Consider the following 12,710-nt stretch of genomic DNA (forward strand, 5'->3'; position numbering starts at 1 on the left):
CGGAGACGACGGCGGCATACACCGGAGTCGGAGACGGTGAAGGATGGAACCGGAGACGGGGAAGGAGGGGTCGCCGACGGTGCTTCTGGGGGAAACAGAGTCTGTCTCATCATAGGTAGATGATGAAGATTTGGCACCGGAGAAATGATGGGGGTAGCTGCAGCCACCACCATCACCTGTCGCCGCTGCAGACGGCCGCCGGAACAACGACGCCTCCGCCGTCGTTTCTCCCCCCTGCCCTTCGATCTCTTTCCGCCGACGGTAGTGGAGGTTGGTCATTCATCGGTTCGCAGCAGATAGGGCGGTGCTGCAGCTGTGAGTCGCCGGTTATTAAACAAGTGGAGGGGGCTGCCGTCAGCCCGTCGCCGGTTATATATGAGGGAAGATGGGTGTTGAACAACTTTGAGGAAAGAGAGAAATTAGTGGCTGTTGAAGCTCTGTGATTTTTTTTTTGAAGGAATGGGTTTTGGAAGAGAGTGGAGAGGTGAGAGAAATAAAAGAGACAAAATAAGAGAGAGAGTCTGATCTTTTTAAATAAAGAGAGAGAGAGAGAGATTTGACAAAAGGGATAAATGACTAAAACACCCTTTAGGTTGGCATAATCTTATTGGTTGAAAGTGGTTCTCATGGTTCTTACAACTGGGGTGGTTTACATTTTAGCGGCTCCCTATATATATATATATATATATATATATATATATATATATATATATATATATATATATAGGGAGGGGCTCATGCGAGAACCACCCTTATTGTGAGAACCTTGAGAACCAATGTGAACACAACCTAAAATAGCTAAAAAAAACCTAAAAAAACCTAAAAAAACCTAACCCCCACCCCCCCCCCCAAAAAAAAAACCCTAAACCCCCCCAAGCTAAATGCTAAAAAAATCTAAAAAAAAAACCTAAAAAAAAACTAACCCCACCCCCCTCCCCCACCCCCCAAAAACCTAACCCCCCCCCCCCAGCTAAAATGCTAAAAACTAAACCCCCAACAAACCTAAAAAAATCTAAAAAAAATCTAAAAAAATCAAAAAAAAAATCTAAAATTTTTTTTGGATTTTTTAATATTTTTTATGTTAAAATCGCTACTTTTAGAAGCCAAAAAAAAAATTTTTTTTTAAAAAGATTTTTTTTTTTTGCTTCGAAAAGTAGCGATTTTTTTATAAAAAATATTAAAAAATTCAAAAAAAAAAAAATTTTGTGTGATTTTTAGCTATTTTTAGGCATTTTTGGTATGTTCACATTGGTTCTCGCGGTTCTCACAATAAGAGTTGGTTCTCGCATGATCTTCTCCCTATATATATATTGGTAGGGTTCATTCATTTGAGAACCACTCTTATTGTAAGAACCAATGTGAACACAAAAAATACCTAAGAACACACAATTTTTTAATATTTTTTTTAAATCGTTATATTCGTCGATAAAAAAATTCGAATAACAATTATGGATGCACATGTGCATATGCATTATTTCTTTGACAATTCCATAATACATTACCAGTATTATACAATTACACTTTCATTTACATCACCATCTGTAATACACTACTTTTTACATTACCAGTATTAAAAATGTATAGGTGCATCTATATGTATGAACATCATATAACGTGCTTTGGTACAAAAAGTTTGTGATTTTGAATGATGAAGTAGACCCATATACATGTTTTTTGTTAGTTATATCTAGTGGTTGATGGCTTGGTTATATTTATCACTTGATGAATTAATATGTTGTTTAGTATGGTATGAAGGGTGTTGATGTACATGTGCATAAAGTGAAAAATATTATACATATTGGTAATGGTAGTACGTAGGAGGTAATGGTAGTGTATTATGGATGGTATATAGATGAAAAGGAAAGTGTATTCAAAGTAGTGTACCAAAAATACGTTATATCATGTTCATACACATAGATGCATATGTGCATTTTTAATATTGTTAATGTAAAAAGTATTGTATTACGGATGGTAGTATAAATGAAAATGCAATTGTCTAATACTGGTAATGTATTACGGAATTTGTCAAATAAATGATACATATGCACATGTGCATAGATAAATTGCTACTCGAATTTTTTTAGGAATGAAATATAGTGATTTTTTTTCTAAATAATAAAAAAAATTGTGTGTTTTTTAGTTATTTTTTGTTGTGTTCACATTGGTTCTCATGGTTCTCGCAATAAAGGATGGTTCCTAACCGATCATTATCCTCTGTGTATGTATATATATAGGGGGCCGCTAAAATGAGAACCACCTCGAGTTGTAAGAACCGTGAGAACTACACTGTACGGGGCGAGGTGGACCAAATTTTTTTTTCATAAACGTAGATGCGTGTATTATAGACACATTTGTAAAAAAAAATTCAAAAAAAAATGTCGTGTGTGTAGTTTTGAGCACCACGAGTTTGTGTTTACGGGTACCGGAAAATTTACGGTACCCGTAAACACAAACTTGTGGTGCTCAAAACTACACACACGACATTTTCTGTTTGAATTTTTTTTTTTTTTTACAAATGTGTCTATAATACACGCATCTACGTTTATGAAAAAAAAATTTGGTCCACCTCGCCCCGGATCAAAAAGTTCTTACGGTTCTTACAACTCGAGGTGCTTCTTATTTTAGCGCAATTATATATATCTATACTACTTTATAAAGCATATCCAAAGGACTTCTTAAAGTCCATAAAAATTCCCTTCAAACACCTCTAAAGCATGGTTTACAACCCTCTAAAGCACAAAATAATTTACACTTCCAATTATGCCCCTCCAAAACTTTTAGCATTTACCCGGATCCATCATCACCGTCCATTTCCTTTCACTTATTCACACGGATCGTGATCTGACGAGTGATATTGTTTTCACACGGATCCACCTTTCCCCTTCCTTCTCTCTCATCTCTCTCACAACTCACATCTCACCAGATCTCATCCGCCCCCAACTCCATGCTTTCTCTCTCCCAGGCGATTTCCAGATCTAGGGTTTCAATAACCCTGAATCGTTCATTTTCTCTCAATCCGACAGAAGATCCAGTGGGGTTGACCTCTAGGTACCGTTTTAAACCACATCTAAATTTTTTGTTTGTTATTCGAGTCTGATATGTTTGTTATTTGTGTTGAATCGTTCATTTTCTCTCAAATCTGACAGAAGATCCACTGGGTTTTTCTCTAATCGGCATTTTGCAACATTCGGCTTTTGATTCGTGTGTCTGACCTCCTGGTTCCGTTTTCCGGCTTTTATTGGCGTTTTGCAACATTCGGCTTTTGATTCGTGTGTCTGGTTTAGTACCGATGGGGATTCGGCTTTTGATTCGTGTCTGATTCGTGTGTTGGTGTTGGATTCGTGTGTGTGATGAAGATGGAGCAGTGGAGATACACAATCCTGGGGAACTAACCTCATGAAAGAATGAAACTGTAAGCCTTTGCACATCATGATTATTAGATTTGAAGAATTGCATGTCTTCGGGTTAAAATATTTGTTGATGAAACTATTTTTTTTACAGGGTTTCAAGTAGCATTGGTTATTGTTCATGTAATTTGTGCTTCAAAATTGTTTCTATCTTATTTTTTTTTCAATTATTTAACGATCTTAGAGTTGTTTATTGCAGATCTGAAGGGGGAAGGTAATCACTATATGGATTTACAGGCAAGAAAGTGTAAAGCTTTCTTCCGATAGTACAGATATTTAGTAATAGTTTACCTCATCAGTTGATTTTAAGCATATTTGTGTTTACCAATAAAAGAGTTGGATTTCTGACTGCAAACCAATCTTAATTTCACTATTGCTAACTTGAGTTTATTAGGTTTCTTTGCTCCCTTATTTGGATTGAAAACAAGCACATAATGTTGGGTGTGAATCGGTTTCCGACATCGCGTTTATTCAGGTGGATGGCCTTGCGCCACTCTTCCAGCAACCTTTTTGTTGGAGGTATCCCATCCCTTTTTCTCTCTTTATGTGTTTAACTATAGTATTGGTTTTAAAAAGCACCTCTGAGGCGCGATGTGACAAGTTATGCACATATGGGTCTGAATTGGAGTCTGTAAGAGGCTGGTTTGTGAAAACAAGCATACGTGCAGAAGACGTTATGAATGGCGACTTACTTGATAAGAAGACTAATATATAAAGGAGATGAGAGAAATACGAGTCCGGCTGTACATAGAGCAATGCCTCACGTACGTGAAGCTCTTATCTCTTGCCTCGCGCCTCATCTTTTGGGACCTAAACATCTCAGAGTGCTCCACGCTTTTCAAAACCAAGTTTATAGTAGTGAAACATGTCTTAATATATGTTTTTAGGAAGCATGACAAATCTGAGAAAAGAGTTTGGGTCCTTGGGATTATTAGATATATTGTAGAACATCATGCTTGTTGTGCATTTTTAATTTATATATGCACGAGAATAATGCAAAGATATTGTTACTAGATATTTTTGCCATACGTTCGAGTTGATGATGTCAATTCTTGTGCGGGACAGATTGAAGCAAAGTCGCGGTTTGTCTTCATTACTTTGTGACTCAGTGTTTGTTTTTTCTGAATGGCCCATCATTTATTTTTACATGTTGTATGCCTCTTTTTTATTTTATATATTGACAGATGTGGATTTGTTGAATATTCAAATAGAGATGTGGCAATGGCAGCTATAAAATGCTCTTAAATGGAATTTATAGAATGTGAGTAAGAAAATATAAGTCTGTTATGGTTGTGCATTCTAATCCAACAGTTGTTGATATTCATTAATTTACATTCTTTTTAGGGTTGTAAACAGCCGTTGATTGTTCAATTTGCTGACCCTAAGAGACCCAAGCCAGGAGAAACGAGGTTATTTCCTTGCTTTTAATAATAATTTAGCTAGGTGATGCCCTACATTAGGTGGTCTGGTGTTACTTTGGTCATCGGTTACAGTCCCAGGGATTACCTTTTCTATATGCTCATTATAATTATTTTGCTTTTTTTAAACTTTATATATTTAACCTTCTTCATGTCAACAAATATTTTTACGAGCCACCAAATATTGGTGGTGGGATGCAGGGTTCTATTCCTCGGAATTCTAATATATGATTATTTACAAAGCGTTAATCCATCGTTGGAGACTGGAAATGCTAAATTTGGAGCATTCTGGACGAGACCGCAGATCATCTCCTCATCGAGTGTTTGGTCTCTAAAATTTTATGGTGGCATGTGTTGGTTTGGATTAAGACTCTGCTGCCCGACAGTTTCAATATATGTTCTTCTTATAGGCCGTCTTGGTAGTTAAAACTTAATTTTTCTTTTGGGGGGGGATACGGCTTGTTTTATATGCGTGGATCTATATGCATGGATCTCGAGAACAACTCCAAAGAAGAGAAAAACTCAACCTACTGTTGCACTGCTGTAGATGCTGAGCTATAACTTCTTGTTGCAGGTATGTCTTTTTTTGTTTGCATAGTCTTGTATTAGTGGCTTTTATGACACTAACAGTTTTATTTTCTCTTGCTAATTTACAGTTACCCAAGCTAAGCAACACCTATTTGTTTATTTTTTCAGTTTGAAGATATTGGTTCGCATGAGACAAAGATAATCAAGAGGATCATCAAATCCAGTTTTATGGCGTCTAAGCACTCATAAACGACAAAGTGCTGGTGGAATGCATAGCAAGTTACCTAACAAGAGGATCATCAAATCCAGTTTATACGACAAAGGGTATTGCCTTTGTTTTATTCAACATTAGCTTCTATTATTTATATAAATTTAGGTGTAATTAAAGGCGAGAGCTTGTATCGGAGTGCCGAATAATAACCACTTTCATCTCGCAGATTCGAACTCATGGTCTTGATTAGTAAAAGTTAATTTTATGATAATACACTAGGATCTTACCCTTTGTTTTGTCTCACGAGAATAGAAAATGATAAGCTTATAAGAATATGTAAATGAAAAAGTAACTATACTTTTTTTCTCTTCCATCCCATGGGGTTTTCACACTTCTTTTTACCTCTGCAAGTTTGACTTTAAAAGTCAAAATGTTTTATTTTTAAGACTTAATTTAAATAAAACAATTTATAATTAGATAGTAATAAGTCCGGAACAACTCATGTGTATAATAACTATTGTCACTTGAAATAATTGGTGGAGGTTTCCTCATGTGTATAACTATTGTCAATTGAATAAATAGGTGAAGGTAAATAAGAGAGAACTTTTTAGTGTTTTTTTGTAGTTAAGGTTACCCCAGTTAATATATTCCAAATGTTATAAACTTAAAGTATAGATACTTTACTACCGTATTATAGTTTTTTGAATTTGGTACACTAATGAAACTTTATTTCGTCTAGAAGCTTTAACAGGTTTTTCGTGGCATCTAATACCTGTTTGATGGAGATATATTTACAAGGTACATACCTTATACCTCCTGATGCGAAACAATGTCACATGTTTTAAGACTACATTGATTTTGGCTCGATTGACTTGTTTATAAGTAAATGGGTTGAAAATGTGTACTTGATTTGTACTGGTATTCTTGCAGGCTGACAAATAACTGGGGCAGAAAATGGCTTCACGCCTCAACGTGCGCCCTGACTTTTAAACTGATCTACACGTCATTACAGGAAAGGGTCTCTCTCGTTGTCTGCTAACAAGAAGCATGGTTTTATCATCACTGCGTTGTACTGTTTTAATTATGTAATGTTTTATGAACCTGGGACTTAGAATAAAAGCTTTGGAGTTACTGTTTTAATTATGTATGTTTTAATTATGTAATGTTTTATGAACCTGGGACTTAGAATAAAAGCTTTGGAGTTCCAGGTCAAGTTTGAATCTAGAAACATGTGGCATGCATGTGGTGTAAGCTACTTTTTTATATGTAATGTAAGTAATGTTGTTTATGTTGATTTTGGTTCTTGCTTTGTTCTTCATCGTCATCAAATAAGTTTTATGTACAACCAAGTAAGTTTTGTTTACGACTAAAAGCCATACAACACTCCTCTTTTACATATTAGCCTTTGTAATCTAGAATCACACAACTTTCTTTGTTTTATCCTGAAGCCAGTAATCGGCCGTCACACAATAACCACCAGCCATCATGAAACCACCAATCGGCGCACCACGCTGAATCTCCGCCACTGAAGAAGGCCGCAACCGACCCTCACGTTCTGCTACACTGCCACCATCATTGTCGCACGCCACATCGGAAACTATATCCCCGTACATAGCCCTAAACTCACTAACCTAAGTGATATGTTCCCGCCGCATCGCGCGGGTAAACGACTAGTATATATATATATATATATATATATATATATATATATATATATATATATATATATAAAATCAGATATGGAGGATTTTGAAAAAAGTAAACAAAATTTGAAGGATAAATGTATATTTAAGTTAAACTATTTATAGAAGAAGACGATGATTCCATTGTTAATGTTGTTAGATCCCCTAAACATAGCATAAGAATTTTATTGAAACTTTCGCTGCTAATAATGCATCTTGAACCTATAACTTGGTTTATAGATCATGTTTATAATGCATCTCTGTTCCGTTAAAAATATATATAGGTGAAAGATGTATAGAAAACTCACTTTAATTTAGAAAACTCGGGAAACTCAAAGCTCCCGATGTTTTTTTTTTTTTTGAAAAAATTTACACATGTTATATACATGTTTTTAAGGGTTTTGGGCAAAAAAAATCAAAAAAGCGCAAAGTAGATATTTTAAAAAAAAAAAATAAACACATTTTAGTGTAACACATGTTACATTCATCTGAAATATTTGTAACGTGTGTTACACCAAAACTTGTTTATTTTTTTTTTAAATATCTACTCGGCGTTTTTTTGATTTTTTTTTGCCCAAAACCCTTAAAAACATGTATATAACATCGGGAGCTTTGAGTTTCCCGGGTTTTCTAAATTAAAGTGGGTTTTCTATAGATACTTAGACTATATATATATATATATATATATATATATATATATATATATATATATATATATATATATATATATATATATATATATATATATATAATGCATCTCTGTTTGCGGTTTTGTTGGCTGTTTGGCCGCCCTCGTTTTGTGGGTAGTTTGTGAATAATAGTTAAATTTCAAAAAAAAAAATGTTTATAACTTATAACTGGTTGGGTCAAAGTACTGAAAACCATTTATTTAGACGACTTTTGTTAACTTGCAATGCATAGGTGTGAAATTTTTCTTCAATAGACCGAATATTTTGGTTTAGATAGGTGAGATAATATGATGGCACGTAGAAATCGTGGGTAAACATTTACCAAGTCATTTAAGTAGGTGCAATAATGCATAAAGAAAAGCCCATAAATAATTCAAAGTCCCCTCAAAGCCGCTTTAGTAGATCAAAAATTAATCCTTTGACCCCACGTATTTATAAATGCCAATTTAACCAAGCACATGTCCTTGTGCCGTTTTAACCAATTCTTACATTTTGTCTACTATAAAATATATAATAAATTTGTAAAATACTTTGACAAAGATCAAGAATTTTATACCATCTTCTAAATCTATAATATGTTACTTTTTTTCTAAACATTGTTTGCAGTGCATAAAATATATATGGTTTTAAAGTATGGTTTCAAGAAATATGACGTATTCAAGTTTAGAAAAGAATATATGATTTTTTTTTTTTCAAAAGTGGATTCAAGTATATAAAGGTATCACATAATATTTGGCAATAAAATTTTGTATAATTTTACATTATAGTACATTGGTTAAGATGGACTAAAAATATACAACATGAAAGCCTGGGCCGTCTATTAGAAGTGCAGAAAGTGCCTGCGATTAGGACCCAAATCAATATAAGGCCCAAAAAATTTTTAAAAGTTATATATATATATATATATATATATATATATAGGGGACCGCTAATGTCACACCCCCAAAATCCCACCTGCGGAGTACTACCGCATGGAGGCGTGACTGACCAGGATCCAGCCACCAATCATACTGAACAAGCATATAATGATTATAAAAGTTTAACTAATACGATTGGTGTTTCAAAACAATAAAGTTTAAGTTGCAAGCGGAAGCATAAGTTTAAAGTTATAACATAAGTTCCAAAAGTTTCAAGTTTAACATAGTCTTGTAGCAATTCCTGTCCCACAACGATCCTCCTCCATGCAAGCTCCCACTGAGTACCTATGGTCCTGCAAAGCATGTAGTAACGAGTCAACAACTAGTTGAGTGAGTTCACGGGTGGGCGTTCGTTTTAGTTGTTTCGAAAACAGTTTACTTTTTCTGGCCTCCTGCCGTGGGGGTTACCCCATAGTTTATAAGAAAACATGACATGTTCGTTCCCAGTTACTCCGGCACTCCGGCCGTGGGGGCTACCCCATGTACATCATCTGGCTCTCCAGCCGTGGGGGCTACCCCATGTGTATACTAGACTCGTTACCGTATCGATTGCTGACTGTAGTCATGTTTATGTGCCCTGAAAAACATCAATGTCTATCATCATTGACGTGCCCCAGATCCATTAGTTCACGCCCGTCCTCTGCGGCACGGTGTGAGGCTTGTCAGACCTAAATAGCGCTATCTAACTAATGACCCGCTCGCCATTGGCCCGGCGATTAGTCGATACAAAAAGGAGGGACTTCGTGATAGAGTTTTAGTCTAGTACGTTTATCCGTCCATCCGGACGAGGAATCACATTCCTGAACCACTGACGTCCTACCCAAGGTAGACGAGGAATCCACGTTCCTTAACCCCGTTCCCGACCCAGGGAATCCCATGCTTTGTAAAGGGTGTGAACTCACCTCGGTTTGCTCGGCAGTTAATCACAGAAAGATCAGTCAAGTCGTAAGTAGTCAGTTACGTCCTAATCACGGATATCACGTATAATCAGATTCGAACCAAGTAGTGCACAAATGTTCAACACGTTTGGCAAGCACGTTTAGCAGTAACAGTTAACAGTCAACCGTAGCACATACGGTTCACAAGTTCAGCCCAACTACTTAGGCCCAAACACGTAAAAGCAGTTAACACAGAAGCCCATCAGTCTGGCCCATTAACTAAGGCCCAAAGTGTGGTCTCGAGTCGCAACCGGACTCGCAAGCATGGTCTCGAGTCATGCTGTGTGTTGATCATGGATGGTTGCGAGTCGCAACCGGTGTCGCAACCATGGTCTCGGTTCATCATGCTGAGGTCTCGAGTCGCAACGGGACTCGTAACCTGTGGTCTCGGCTTGTCCTGTTATGGTTGCGAGTCGCAACCGCGTGGTCTCGAGTCATCACGCTGTGGTTGCGAGTCGCAACCGGGTGATTGCGAGTCGGTAGCAGTCATTTTCAAGTTCACGTGTTGATGCAGATAGTCAGATTTATGGTACAATATAATCAGGCCCAAATCCGGAAATAACCAATAGAAATCCACTAACATTTTTCCTAATCAGGCTATTAGTCAAAGATGGATCAAAATCACAAGGGTTTTCAATCTTCAACTATCATTCAAAGTGTTCTTCAAATATTCAAACTTATATTCATCAAGTTCATAGCATTTTCAACACTTATATCAACCACAACTAAGAACAATCATCAAGACACGATTTACTAGCATGCATCCTATATGACAAACATGTTCATTAGCCGATTTGTTTAGTTTAAACACCCACTTTTCGGATCCAAACCCAAGTGTAACCAATATCATTATTCACCTTTTTAACATGCAATGAACCCATTTTTAACATCAAGCATTTATGCAAATTTCAACACATAACAAGAACATTCATGAACCGATTTCTTTTCAAACATCATGCATAACTAAGTTAACTACCATATTATCACATAATCTCACCATACAAACATAACATGAACATATTAACACTAACATTCAACAAAACATCAAGAACACTAACCGGTTATGGGTTTCGAGGGTGTGTGAAAAGCTTCCAACCGGGTGTGTGTGTGAGCCGATCCAAGTCCAAAGATCCGAGAATGATGGGGTGTTTGTGTTCTAGAGTTTAAGTGAGAGATAGAAGTAGGAGAGTATGTGGGTGAAATGTTTCAACAAATGGCAAAGTTAACTAAGGGTGGTGTATTTATAGTCAAGTTCCAAATGATGCACCCTTAGTGGGTTTCGAGTGGGGGTTCATGGCCCAAAGGCCCAACCGGCCAAAGGTTCTCGGCCCAAGTCCACTCGAGACCTCATGGTCTCGAGTCGGGTTCTTTGTTGTTTCGTGTCGGGTTCTCGGGTAACATATAACACGTACACAAATATATACAAATGCACACATAACCAAGCACCTATCACATAAAAAGGTTCACGTTATCATTTTAACTAGTCACATAACGTACAAGTAAGTTACAACGAAAGGTTCTAAATTTCGAGTTGTCACATCATCCCCAAGTTGAAAGAAATTTCGTCCCGAAATTTGACGGCACTCACTGAGGAAGCTAGTTAGGTTGCAAGGTTTTCCCGGTTATCCTGGGGTGTCACATCCACCCCCCGTTGATCTGGAATTTCGTCCCGAAATTCCGTAGCTTCAGCCTCAGTAGCGTTTGTACTGTTCTCAAATAGTTGGGGATACTTTTGTTTCATCCGATCTTCGCGCTCCCAGGTGAACTCTGGGCCGCGACGTGAGTTCCAACGAACTCGAACAAGAGGTATTCTAGTGCTCTTGAGGACCTTAACATCCCGGTCCGTGATCTCGACAGGTTCTTCGACGAATTTCAACTGTTCGTCGATCGTAAGTTCCTTCAGAGGAACTACGTGCGTCTCATCTGACAGACATTTCTTCAGATTTGACACATGGAAAACGTTGTGAACTGCCCCGAGTTCTGCTGGTAATTTCAGTCTGTAGGCCACCTTGCCTATTTTCTCAAGAATTTCGAAAGGTCCAACGTACCGTGGGTTGAGTTTGCCGCGTTTACCAAAACGGACCACACCCTTCCAGGGTGAAACTTTGAGTAATACCCGCTCCCCAACCTGGAGCTCAAGTGGTTTCCTGCCCTTATCGGCGTATGCCTTCTGACGGTCACGAGCGGCCGCCATGCGTTGTCGTATTTGAGCAATCCGCTCAGTAGTGTCTACCACATGTTCTGGACCAGTGATTTGACTATCCCCCACCTCTGCCCAACAGAGGGGTGACCGGCATTTACGTCCGTACAATGCCTCAAACGGAGCAGCTTTAATGCTGGTGTGGTAGCTGTTATTATACGAAAATTCTACGAGTGGCAGATGCCTTTCCCAGCTGTTGCCAAAGTCGATTACACAAGCGCGAAGCATGTCTTCTAAGGTCTGAATAGTTCGCTCGGACTGCCCGTCCGTCTGTGGGTGATACGCTGTGCTCATATCCAAACGTGAGCCAAAAGACTTGTGCATTGCCTGCCACAGTTCCGAAGTAAAACGTGCATCTCGATCAGAGATGATAGAAGTGGGCACCCCGTGCCTCGAAACAACTTCCTTGAGGTATATTTCCGCCAGAGTGGAGAACTTATCCGTCTCCTTGATTGCCAGAAAGTGTGCGGATTTCGTGAGTCGATCCACGATCACCCATATAGTATCGTTTCCGCGCTGTGATCTAGGTAAGCCAGTAACGAAATCCATGGAAATTTGCTCCCATTTCCATTGTGGTATCTCTGGTTGCTGAAGTAGGCCTGAAGGTTTCTGATATTCTGTCTTGACTCGCGCACAAGTCAAACACTTGCTGACGTAAGTTGCTATGTGGGCCTTCATGCTGGGCCACCAATACGTGGTTTTAATATCGTGGTACATCTT

The 12,710-nt window shown here is 37.8% G+C and overlaps 2 long non-coding RNA genes across 3 annotated transcripts; both read left to right on the forward strand.

Moving 5' to 3' along the window:
- The first annotated feature begins 2,871 nt into the window (after nt 1-2,871).
- On the forward strand, nt 2,872-3,530 carry LOC110905614. The gene is made up of 3 exons (XR_002573273.2): nt 2,872-3,048; nt 3,147-3,412; nt 3,502-3,530. It is a non-coding gene; the product is annotated as an uncharacterized LOC110905614 (long non-coding RNA).
- A 61-nt stretch (nt 3,531-3,591) lies between these two features.
- On the forward strand, nt 3,592-6,858 carry LOC110908719. Of its 2 annotated transcripts, none has more exons than XR_004879142.1 (9): nt 3,592-3,621; nt 3,802-3,926; nt 4,422-4,489; nt 4,592-4,668; nt 4,752-4,816; nt 5,027-5,399; nt 5,482-5,677; nt 6,307-6,362; nt 6,495-6,858. It is a non-coding gene; the product is annotated as an uncharacterized LOC110908719 (long non-coding RNA). The 2 variants fall into 2 exon arrangements; XR_002574828.2 differs by having other exon boundaries at nt 5,522-5,677.
- The last annotated feature ends 5,852 nt before the right edge of the window (nt 6,859-12,710 follow it).

The sequence above is a fragment of the Helianthus annuus genome, chromosome 14 (genome assembly GCF_002127325.2).
Source record: "Helianthus annuus cultivar XRQ/B chromosome 14, HanXRQr2.0-SUNRISE, whole genome shotgun sequence".
NCBI classification, from domain to species: domain Eukaryota; kingdom Viridiplantae; phylum Streptophyta; class Magnoliopsida; order Asterales; family Asteraceae; genus Helianthus; species Helianthus annuus.